At 38.4% G+C, this 10,918-nt stretch overlaps 1 pseudogene; it reads right to left on the bottom strand.

The window, feature by feature from the left end:
* Positions 1 to 9,555: 9,555 nt before the first annotated feature.
* On the bottom strand, positions 9,556 to 9,986 carry LOC120782001 (annotated as a pseudogene).
* Positions 9,987 to 10,918: the final 932 nt, after the last annotated feature.

Below are 10,918 nucleotides of genomic sequence, written 5' to 3'. Positions count from 1 at the left end.
AAATTCGCAAGTGGCAATACCAAATATTAATTTTCGCTAGTTCTTTCGCCACTTCGCTCGCTACTCGCAATTGGAAATAGCGAAATTCGCCTAAAATTTCATTCGCTTCGCTGGTGACAATACCAGCATTATTGTATGCGTGTGTAGTTGTTGTTGGTTGCGGATGAGGTTCAGCAGCGAAGGATACAGGATACTGGTGCAGTAATGTGTGGTGGGACCGATTACACACGCGACATCGATCCGCTCTGCATTTGGATACCGTATGTCTTTTACGCAAACATTTTATGCATAAGAGTACCGACTTGACAAACTCAAATCTCTGTTGAACAGAGAGAGTTTTAAAAGTGGGGCAGGCTGTTAAATAGTGGTCCTTCAATTTACACTGCTGGCATGTCAGCTGCTTTGTATTCGTGGCAACTAAATCGGACCTAGTTTCATTCAAGTGAGGCTGCTTCACGTGGTTCGCGCTGGCTGTTGCTAAGGGTCTCGTCCTCGAAAATGATGCTCCTTCAGCTGATAATTACTGTCTATTTAAGGTAGCTTCACAATCCTTCCACAATAGTAGTTTGTCGTAATCTAGCTGTTCTTCCCACTTTGATCGGGTGGCAGAGTCAACTTTCGTCATGACTATGATGGCTTAAGGATAGTTGGTAGCTCAAAAATTTTAAATTGTATTAAACAAAAATCAAATATTTATTGTCGCAAACCTTTTTGAGACTTGCCAACGCCTTCGGGTAGTTTTCATCCGACATTTGAAACGCCTTTACTGTGCCCAGAGCCTCTCCAGATAGACAATTAACCAGCTGGTTAAATTTTTCAATATCTGGGATGTTTGGATCCCAAGCATAGCATAGTTGAATGTTCTTGAAAATGTTTTGTTTTTTAACGAGAAAATTTTCAAAGAACCGGATTGTAAAACTTTATTTCTTTTAAATTTTTTGTTCTGCAATAAATAAAAATATCGCAGCTTAATGTATAATTAGGAATGTTACCGCAAATCTCACAATTCCTGCATATGTATGTATATATATGTATGTTTATAAGATATGATAAATATAAATATATGCAATAATATAAATATATAAGTATATAAGTATGTAAAAAATTGTGAAAAGAGGGAGAGCCAAAAACTAAAAGTGTACACTTGCACCTTTTTTTACTTTTGTATTTTTCTTTATTCGCACCACTTTCAGTGATTCGCACTCGTTACTTGTTGTGAATGCATAGGCGGTTTGCCTGCGTTCACTTCCCTTTTGCAGAGAATGCAGTTGCAGCTCATTCCCACGAAGCAGAGGATGTGGCGTCGAAGTTAGCAGCGACGGTGTTGACGTTGACTAAGCAGCGGCGTCAAAGTCGGCGTTGACGCAGCAGCAGTGGGACGTTGGTGTTGACGCAAGCCCATTCGGTACCGATGTGGTGTTACCCCAAAATCGCGTTATGGTTAGCTGTTTAACGTTGTGTTAACGTCCGAAGTTGTCGGTTTTTGTTTTTACGGCTCTTTTTTTCAACGGGTTTATACCTCTCTTCCGGCACTCGCGACACTTTTTTTTTGCAACGGCATTTTATGTTTTTGACGGTAGTGTTTAATAAATCTGCTTTACCGCAATCAATCTCATGCACTAACTGTGGAACCACCTTTGGCAGAAAAAATATAAATGCTTTAAATTTACTGCTTTTATTTTAACACTTGGTTTTGGTTTGTCTCTCTTTTTTTGTTTGCGCACTATTAGGTTGGTGAATTTTACCGTACATATGTCATGTACATATGTATTATTTTTTCACCACACACTTCACAAAACTTTCCTTTCAATTTTTACAATTTTTAGTTTAGGTTAATTCGTATTTTATTTTCTTTTTGTTTGAGTTTACCACTTCGTTTCGAGGGTATGTCGCATATGCGCACTTTCCAGTTGATTTTATATATGTATGTATATATATATGTATATATATATGTAAAGCGTTATATTTTCCACAAGACACTGCTATTATTTCGAATGTATTTTTTTTTTTTTAATGTCTTTGTCCAGACATTTATTTTTAATATTTGTCACTTTAGTCACTTGCCCTCGACCGAAACCGGAAGAAATGGAAATGCACACGCAATTGCTCACGGGGCAGAAATTAAATTAATACGCTAAGTATTACTTTTTTTGAAAATTAAGTATACTTTTACCGCCATGCACTGAGTCCATGCTCGGGCGCGATGAAAAAATCTTAAGCGTTTTTAAGATTGAAGTTAAAACGTTGGACTCGCTGAGATGCGCAACTAAAAGCTAATTGCTTGTGCTTTGGTCGAATTTGAGAATTCCGATTAAAACAGAAAAACGTCCATTCGCGGGTATAGTCTTTATACAATGGAATTCTTTATTGCTTTAGTTTCATGAGTTAGCCCAAACCTTAACCTAACGGCTTAGACTAGTCGTAAGCATGTATATAAAAAAGGGGTAAGTATATGTAGTTATAATTCAATTCAGCAATTTCATAATTCATGGTAATAAAGTATTCTAATACATTGGTAGTAGATGATGGTTTTGTTAATATACTATAAAAATTGTAAGTATTTTACAGTACACAAAACATTTTATAATTGGGGTACTCACAACGTGTCATAAAGTTATAAGTCATAAACAAATATTAAGACAAAATACAATGGTTGTGAACACGTCGCTATAAATTTGTTGTCGTAAATCACTTATCAATCAGCTTATTGAAAAAACATAAATGACAATATTTGCAAGAATAAGTATTTCGCAGTCAAAATGCCAAGGAGAGGTGAAAATTTTAAAATAATGGATGGCGCTGTGCAAGAATCAGGCATTAAACCTGATAATACTTGACTGAAGTGAGTTTTACCATTATAAGCAAGTCTCACTTTGATATTTATTTACGTAAAAATTAATTTATAGGCGGCGACGAAGATGCGGACGAATTGTTTGAAAATTTTTCATTGAGTTTACTTTGTTTATTAAACACTCGCAGAAGTGTTCATCTCAGAATACCAAAGTCATCCCAATGGCGACATGATGTACTTAGGAACTTTGATGACAACCATTTCGAAATGGTTCGTTTTCGCCCCGACGAATTTCGCCGCATACTAGATTATATAAAGGACGATAGTGTATTTAACACAAATTCTAGTGAAGCACAACTTCTTTTAGATCTACAATTAAAAATAGTGCTACTTAGGTTGGGATCTTCCGGAGATGGATTATCTATACGAAAGGTTGCTTCATTGTTTGGCGTGGGTGATGGGGGCACTATTCAAAATATAACTAAGCGCGTATTTAAAGCAATATTGAAATTAAAAGAGAAGTTTCTGTTTTGGCCAAATGAAAATGAACGGTTGGAAATTGTTACTGCAACGCGGAAACAGATGCCAGGTTGTATAGAATATATTGATGGATCCGAATTAAAGTTGGCTGAAGCGCCAGCTAAAAAATATGAACTTTTTTATTCACGTAAACGTCAATATGCTATTAAAATGCAAGCTATTTGTAACTATAGGCTACGAATAAGACAAGTCACAATAGGATACCCTGGAAGTGTTCATGACGCCAAAATCTTCTTGAATAGCCCTCTTGCAAAACATCCTCAACGATTTTTATCTAACCCTCAGTAGATTGCCGGAGATAGCGCCTATCCACTGAGGCAATTTTTATTAACACCGTTCAGGCAAAATAGTAGGGACTACACTACAGAAGAAAGAGAAAGTTTCAATAAGTACTTTTCAAAATATCATGTGGGAATTGGGAATTGTTTCGGCATTTTAAAAGAAAAATTCGGTAGCTTAAAGGAATTGAAGTTTAGAATGACAAATTAGCAAAATAAAAAAGAATGCAATGAGTGGATTATGGTATGCTGCATTCTCCATAATATGCTAATCAATTTCCAAATTGAAAACGAAGAAAGCGTTGAAATTAACCCACCCCAATATAGCTTACCACCAAGAAGTAACACAAGATCTAGCCTTCTTGGCTTCATACAAAATCATAAATTAACTTAAATACTTATTTAAACTTATATTTACTATTCATTAGTATTAGAATTCATATATAAAAATGTGTTTTTTTTATAATTTAAAAATTAATATAAAAAGTAATTATTAAAAATAAACTTCAGGTACATTAATTCACTTCAGGTAATTTAAAATTCTCTTGCACCACTTCTACCAGTTCTTCCACTTATTTGTATTTGTGTTTCAATTCCTCCATTGCCAATCTTTCTTTCATTTGTATTTCCATTATTTTTAATTTTTCATTGCTTTCGAATTCTTTTAGGTTCATCTCCATTTCATTGTCTTTTAGTAATAATTCTTGCTTTTCCCTTAACTCCACTTCTTTTTCTTTAATCATCAATTCCCTTTCTCTTAATTCCAACTCTTTCTCCTTAAAACTCATTTCTTGCTCGATTTTCTGCTTTTTCAGCTGTATCATTTCAGACTGAAATTGCAGAATATCTGATGCCGCAGTTCTGGCATATATTCCTTTACGAATTGTCTTATTTATGCATTCGCTTTCGCATATAGCCGCAGAAGACGCTGACTCGTTGAGGTCTACTTCCGAATAGTCTTCGTTCTTCTCCAACCTGTCGTTTATTACTGCTGACTCAACCACTCTACCGCCGAAAATTTCATCCATTTCATAAAAAAACGTACACATTTTAAGTAAAGTGGCTGAAATAAAAATGTCTAGTTATTCTAAGTACCAAGAATGAAAAACTTTTAAATTCCCAAGTTCTGATGCGATTTACTAGTCGTTCCGCTTCATTTTATGGTTTGAACCATTTACACAAATTCGCAATTGTCCTCAATACTATTTTATTTTTTTTTTATTTTATTACAAAACAAAATCTTACCCTTCATAGTTTCGTCTTCCATACTCCCTGCACGCCGGAGTGCGGAACTTTAATCCGCTAAACCTAACCTACTCCCAACTCAGGACTCTCCCACGGGACCACCGATTAAGTATTACTTCGTGGGAGGGACAGGACATTTAAGTCTCCTCTATCGCGCGGACCGACGGACGCCTAATTTGTTCAAAAAGTCTCAGTTTTGTCATTATGGATGCTGACGCTTCGCTGACAGCTTACCATTTATCAGTCGACTGACACATGAGTGTCGTTAAATTATCGACTGTAAAACTACCACCGAGTGTGGTTTTTAGTTGTTCCCTTGTATTTGAAAATCAAGGGCAATAAAATAATACATGTTTAGAGTCTTCTATATGCTCTGTACACGTCGGAAAGTTCGGACTCATCTCATTGTGGAATCTGAAAAGGTAGCTTTTAAAGCGCCCATGTCCACTAAGTATTTGGGTCAGATAAAAGTCTAGGTCCCCATGTTGTCTATCAATCTGAGAGTGGATGCCCGGTATAAGTCGGTGGGTCCAACGCCCTTTGGATGAGGAATTCCACCGCTCCTGCCACATTTTAATGCTCTTGTTCCTCTCCTCTATCTTTGCCGATACTGTTTTAGGCAGTGATAGATGATATAAACGCTCGAGTTCATCTTCCCGGATGTCAATGGATGTAGTCCGGAAAGCACTTATTACTCGAATTACAGAAAGCCTATGCACTGCAATTATTTGTTTAGCATACGCTTTTATATTCATTGCCTGTATCCATACTGGTGCTGCGTACAGTATTACGGAACTCACTGCTTTCGCTATTAAGAATCGCCGTCTGGAAGGCACACAGCCTATATTGGTCATCATTCTCGATAGTGCATTGTAAATTTTGTTTGCTTTACTGGAGGAATACTCCAGGTGTTCTTTGATTTTTAATTTAGAATCTAATATTACCCCCAGATACTTCAGCTGCTTCTGCGAAGTAATCTCGCACTCCCCTATGAAGAGCCCTATTTGTTTCTTTACCTTTCTGGTGCTTATAAGTAAAACTTCAGTTTTTTGCTCCGCCAGTTCCAGACTCACAGAAGAGAACCACTGCCGTAGATCATTTACGCATTCATTGCATTTGCTTCTTAGGTCGACTAATTGTTTTGCCACTGTTACCACCATGAGATCGTCCGCATAAGCTATTAGTTTCACATCTTTTGGTTGCTGCCTTCTTAGCACCCCGTCATACATGAGGTTCCATAACAGCGGGCTTAACACTGACCCTTGGGGTACTCCACTCGAGATAGAGTAGCTTTTGGCTCCTTCGTTCGTATCATAAATCAGCCTTCTATTTTTAAAATAACTCGTTATAATGTTTATGAGGTATTCTGGGGCGCGAATTTTTTCCGGGGCTTCGATTATGTGTGCCCATTTTGCCGTATTGAACGCATTCTTGACATCCAGGGTGATCAGTGCGCAGTACTTTTTCGTGCCACCTTTCCATCTTTTCCCACTTACTGCACATTTCGCAGTATCGACGACTTCTCGTAGTACATCAATAGTGGATCACGTTTTTATAAAGCCGTATTGTCTCTCTGATAATCCGCCGGCTTTCTGGATTACTAACTCCAAGCGGTTTCGTTTATACATTCGTACACCTTACCCATTGTGTCGAGCATACACAAAAGTCGGTACGATGAAGGTTCTTCAGGTGGTTTCTTTGGCTTTGGGAGCAGAACCAATCGTTGTACTTTCCACGAGTCGGGGAATACCTCTTCTTTTATACAAGCGTTGTACATTTTAGCAAACAGTTGAGGTTTTGAGCTTATAGCTTCCTTCAGAGCTCTGTTTGGTATGCCGTCCAATCCAGGTGCTTCGGTATTTTTGATTTTCTTTGCTATTGCCAGAAGTTCATCTTCCTTGACTAACGGGGGTGACTCTGCAGCTTCGTTTCGTCGCTTGGTATATGAAATCTGGTCGTGTTTCGGGAATAATGTTTCGACGACTTTTCCCATAAAAGATGCATCTTTCGGTTGCTGCTGCTTATTTTTAAATCTTGACATACAGATTTTGTAAGCAGTTCCCCAAGGGTCAATGTTTGCTTCTTTACTGAGCTTCTCAAAACATGTCATTTTGCTCCGGGTAATTGCCGACTTCAGAAGCTTCTTGTGGCTTTTAAATTCTTCTTTTAGGCGATTTTCGTTCGTTTCAACCTGGTTACGCTGTAGACACCGTCTAGCTGAGTGACAAAGCTTTCTCGTGGAAATTTCCACATTCCCCCAATATACAGGCCTCCGTTTGTTATGATGTGTTGTTCTGCGCATTGTTGCATCGCATGCTGCGACCAGTTCCTTTCTCACCGTAGATACCAGATGGGCGGCATCGTTATCTGGTGCTCTTGGCGCACTCCAGACTAGCTCAAAAAGATCTGGATCGAACTCCTGTTGCTTCCAGCTTCACTTTCGAGAAGTGCTTTTGCTGAGGGGTTCCGGCTCTGTGGTACGAAATTTGAGCTATAATCGCCATATGATCACTAAATGTGTATATATTTGACACTGTCCATTTTATGTGCCTGCTGAGTGAATCAGTTTCGAACATAATGTCAATTATGGATCCTTTGTTTCCGTTTTGGTACGTGTTTTGTGTTCCACTGTTTATTATTGTTAGGTTCGTTTGACTGAGGAATTCTTGAATTAGGCGCCCGCGATGGTTTGTATATCTGCTGCCCCATGCAGTCGACCATGCGTTAAAATCACCCGCTATTACAATTGGAGTTTTACCTCTGGTTTCTAAAGAGAGCCTTAAGAGGAAATCTTCAAATTCTGTAATTGCTGCGCTGGGACGAGCATAGCAGCTAACAAAATATATCCCTTGTATATTCGCCCATGTGAAAAAGCTATGAGCTTCTCTGGAGCTGGTCTTGAAAGGTTGTCCTTTGCAGGACCATATTGCTGCCTTGCCGGTTTTGCCTGCAATCCATGTGCTTTCCGGACGCTGGGAGTATTGTTCACTTAGTATGGCGACATCAATGTTCTCTTCTGTAATTACCTGGTCTAGTAAATCCTGTGCTGCTACGCAATGATTTAAGTTTAACTGTATTATCCTCATTTCCTTAGAATCTTCATCATCTCCAGGTACTTGGGGCCAGTCGTGCTCAATACTGAGTGTTTCCCTTTGCAGAGCATGCAGCTCGGAACGTTGGTGCATGCCTTTGCTAAATGTCCCGCGGTTTCACAACGGGTGCATTCAGAAGATCTGTTTGTCAAACTGCGGCAGTTACGCGCCATGTGACCCAGGTGGAAACATTTATAACATCTAGAAATAGGCGAGTATTCTCGAAGGCGGCAGAACGACCATCCTATCTTAACTTTTCACGATTTTAGTGCAGCTTACGCATCCTGAGCACGTAGGCATACTAGAGCTATCTGTGTGCCACTACGCGTTTTTCTCATACTTTTGACGCTTGATTACTCCAGGTTTTGGATCCCGCACTCTTTTTTTAGCGCCTCACAGATTTTTTCAGATGTAGTAATTTCATCTAAATCCTTACACACTATTGTGACGCTATGGGTTTTTGGCTGTATTAGCGCCATTTCACCCACCGCGCCCTCTAAGACGCTTTGGAATGATTCGGCTCTCTTGTCCGCCTGATTTTTTAGCTCAATCAGTAGGTCTCCTTTCATCGTTTTTCTTATGTAGGTCACGTTTGCTCCCAACTCTTCAAGACCGCTGTCACTTTTTATCTTTCGTAAAATATCAGCATACGACGACACTTCCTTTTTGGTTATAATGATGGCGTCTGGTTTCGTTCTTATTTTCTTCTGAATCGGCTTTCTCTTTTTGACAATATCCACCCATTTTTCACATGCGTTATGTTGACCCGTGGTATCTATTATTTTCTTGGCCTCATTGGTCATTTGTTGCACCTTTTCAATAGCCTTTTTTAGCTTTTTTGTGGGGTGTAGCTCTCCCGATGCTTCTCGCAGCCACTTTGAGGTATTAATCTCTTTGGAAATATGAGAAAGCTGTGTTGCTTTCTCAACCATTTTTCCACCGGTTTCTCGGCTTTACTATATAAGCACATTATGCTGCTAAGTAAATCGCGCATTGCCTGATTTACGTGCCTTTGACCAGCCATCATATTTTCTAACTCTTTTATTTTGCAGCCCAGCTTGTTGAAATAGTTGGAGGATTCACTTTTGCTTGCCCGATCAGCAGTTTCACTAAATGTTGATCCAGCAGCGGTGGATTCCTCATTTTTGCCGTTTGGGGGCGTTCTCAAAATTTTAGAATTCCTCCGAAAAGGATTCTCTGGTGTACGCCCCATACTATTCTCGGAGGCCATAACCTCAGTGAGAAAGTAGTTTCGGTACACCTGTTAGTGAGCACGTTCAGTCCCTGCTGCTAAAACCTAACTTATATTATAAATGGTTGGCAATGCCTAAACCAAAAACGAAAAGGAGAAAAAAGCGGAAAAGCGAAAACGGAGAACAATCAAAGCAAAACGGCAAATTAAAAATAAGCGCACGTTTGATTCGCTGTTATTAGGGGAAATAAAAAAGTTATTACTAAATAATTTGGAAATTGGCCGCGAAAAGGGGCAGGTATTTGCAAATACATTTTGTTTAAATTAAATTGTACTTATCTATTTCTTTGGGTTTAGTATCCACTTGGATCGTCCGGAATTCCGGTAAGTCCTAACTCAAAAAATCTAGTGTTTTCACTATGAAAAGCTAGGATTATTCAGCGAATAATCCAAGAGCGTAAATAACACGTCCACTTCGCTCAACACTAATATACATGCTTTTGCTTTGTTATATGTTGTACGCATATAACGAACCTTCGAGCGTGTCAGCTTCCAGTCCACCGCAATGTTGCTCTCCTTTGAAAATCGTCTATAATACATTTGAGACGTTGGCTTCTATAATTAAAATTATAATAAATTACTTCTAAGTTGTATTTTAATTAATAGATTTACCTCAAAATCCCTGTTTTGTGTCCAAAATTCAATCAATGATTTTTCTTTTTCAAACAGCCACTTTCTGCTTGGGTTGGAACGCACCCGCTTTGCTTTTGTCTAAAAGCCCATTTAATTAGTTAAATTGTATTTATTATGCATTTTTATATTACCTACATAACATTATATTGCTCCATTATTCTGAAAACCCTCGACAAAAGAAAATTGAAAGAAATTTAGATTTAAACACAAATGTAATCACAACACAAAAGCAAACTGATGTAAAGAGAAATCAGCTGATTAGTTATGACCAAACGACTACATAGCGTTCAGAGTTGTATTTGCGTAAACTTATTTTAGTATGCAATCCAACAACAAATTTTTTACACTAGCATAAAAACTTATGATTTTACGATGCTTTAAGACACGTTGTGAGTACCCCAAATATATTCAAAAAATATTATATTGGTCTACAACTTTGCTTCCGCGGTTTTTTTTTTTTTTTTGTAAATTTAAGGCTTTATTGTATAAAAACGGTTACAAAAATGTTTTTTTTTTACTTTTTTGACTTCTTCATAAGAACTGAAGTGCTCGTTAGCTAGACCGTGTGCCATCGATCGGAACAAGAGGCGATGTAAAAATCCCTTTCGGTTGGGCCTTTGAAGCAGCTGTTCACATGCACAGAAGCGCCGTTCGACATCTCTTGGTTTCAAGTCGTAAGGAACCCAGTTTCCTTGTTTCTGAATCATCTCCATGGCTTTAAGGCGTTTTGATTGGGCTTGCTGTGTCACTTGCAACGATTCAGCCAATTCTTTTTGGGTTTGAAACGCATCTTGGTCGAGTAATGCTTCCAATTCAGCATCTTCGAAAATCTTCTCCCTTCCACCACCATGCCGGTCTTCGACTTCATAATCAGCATTCTTAAAACCTTGAAACCATTCGCGACATGTTCTTTCACTTAAGACAGCCTCACCGTACGTATTCGAAAGCATTCGATGAGCCTCAGCCGCACTTTTCTTGGAATTAAAAAAAAAGAAGCAAAATTTCCCGCAAATGTGGAGAATTCGGCTCAAAAAGTGACATTTTCAGTTGAGAATAAATTTTGGATGCAAACAGATCTCTACAAAGA

This window comes from Bactrocera tryoni, unplaced genomic scaffold, assembly GCF_016617805.1.
Source record: "Bactrocera tryoni isolate S06 unplaced genomic scaffold, CSIRO_BtryS06_freeze2 scaffold_86, whole genome shotgun sequence".
NCBI lineage: Eukaryota > Metazoa > Arthropoda > Insecta > Diptera > Tephritidae > Bactrocera > Bactrocera tryoni.
This window is presented reverse-complemented; position numbering and strand designations above follow the sequence as displayed.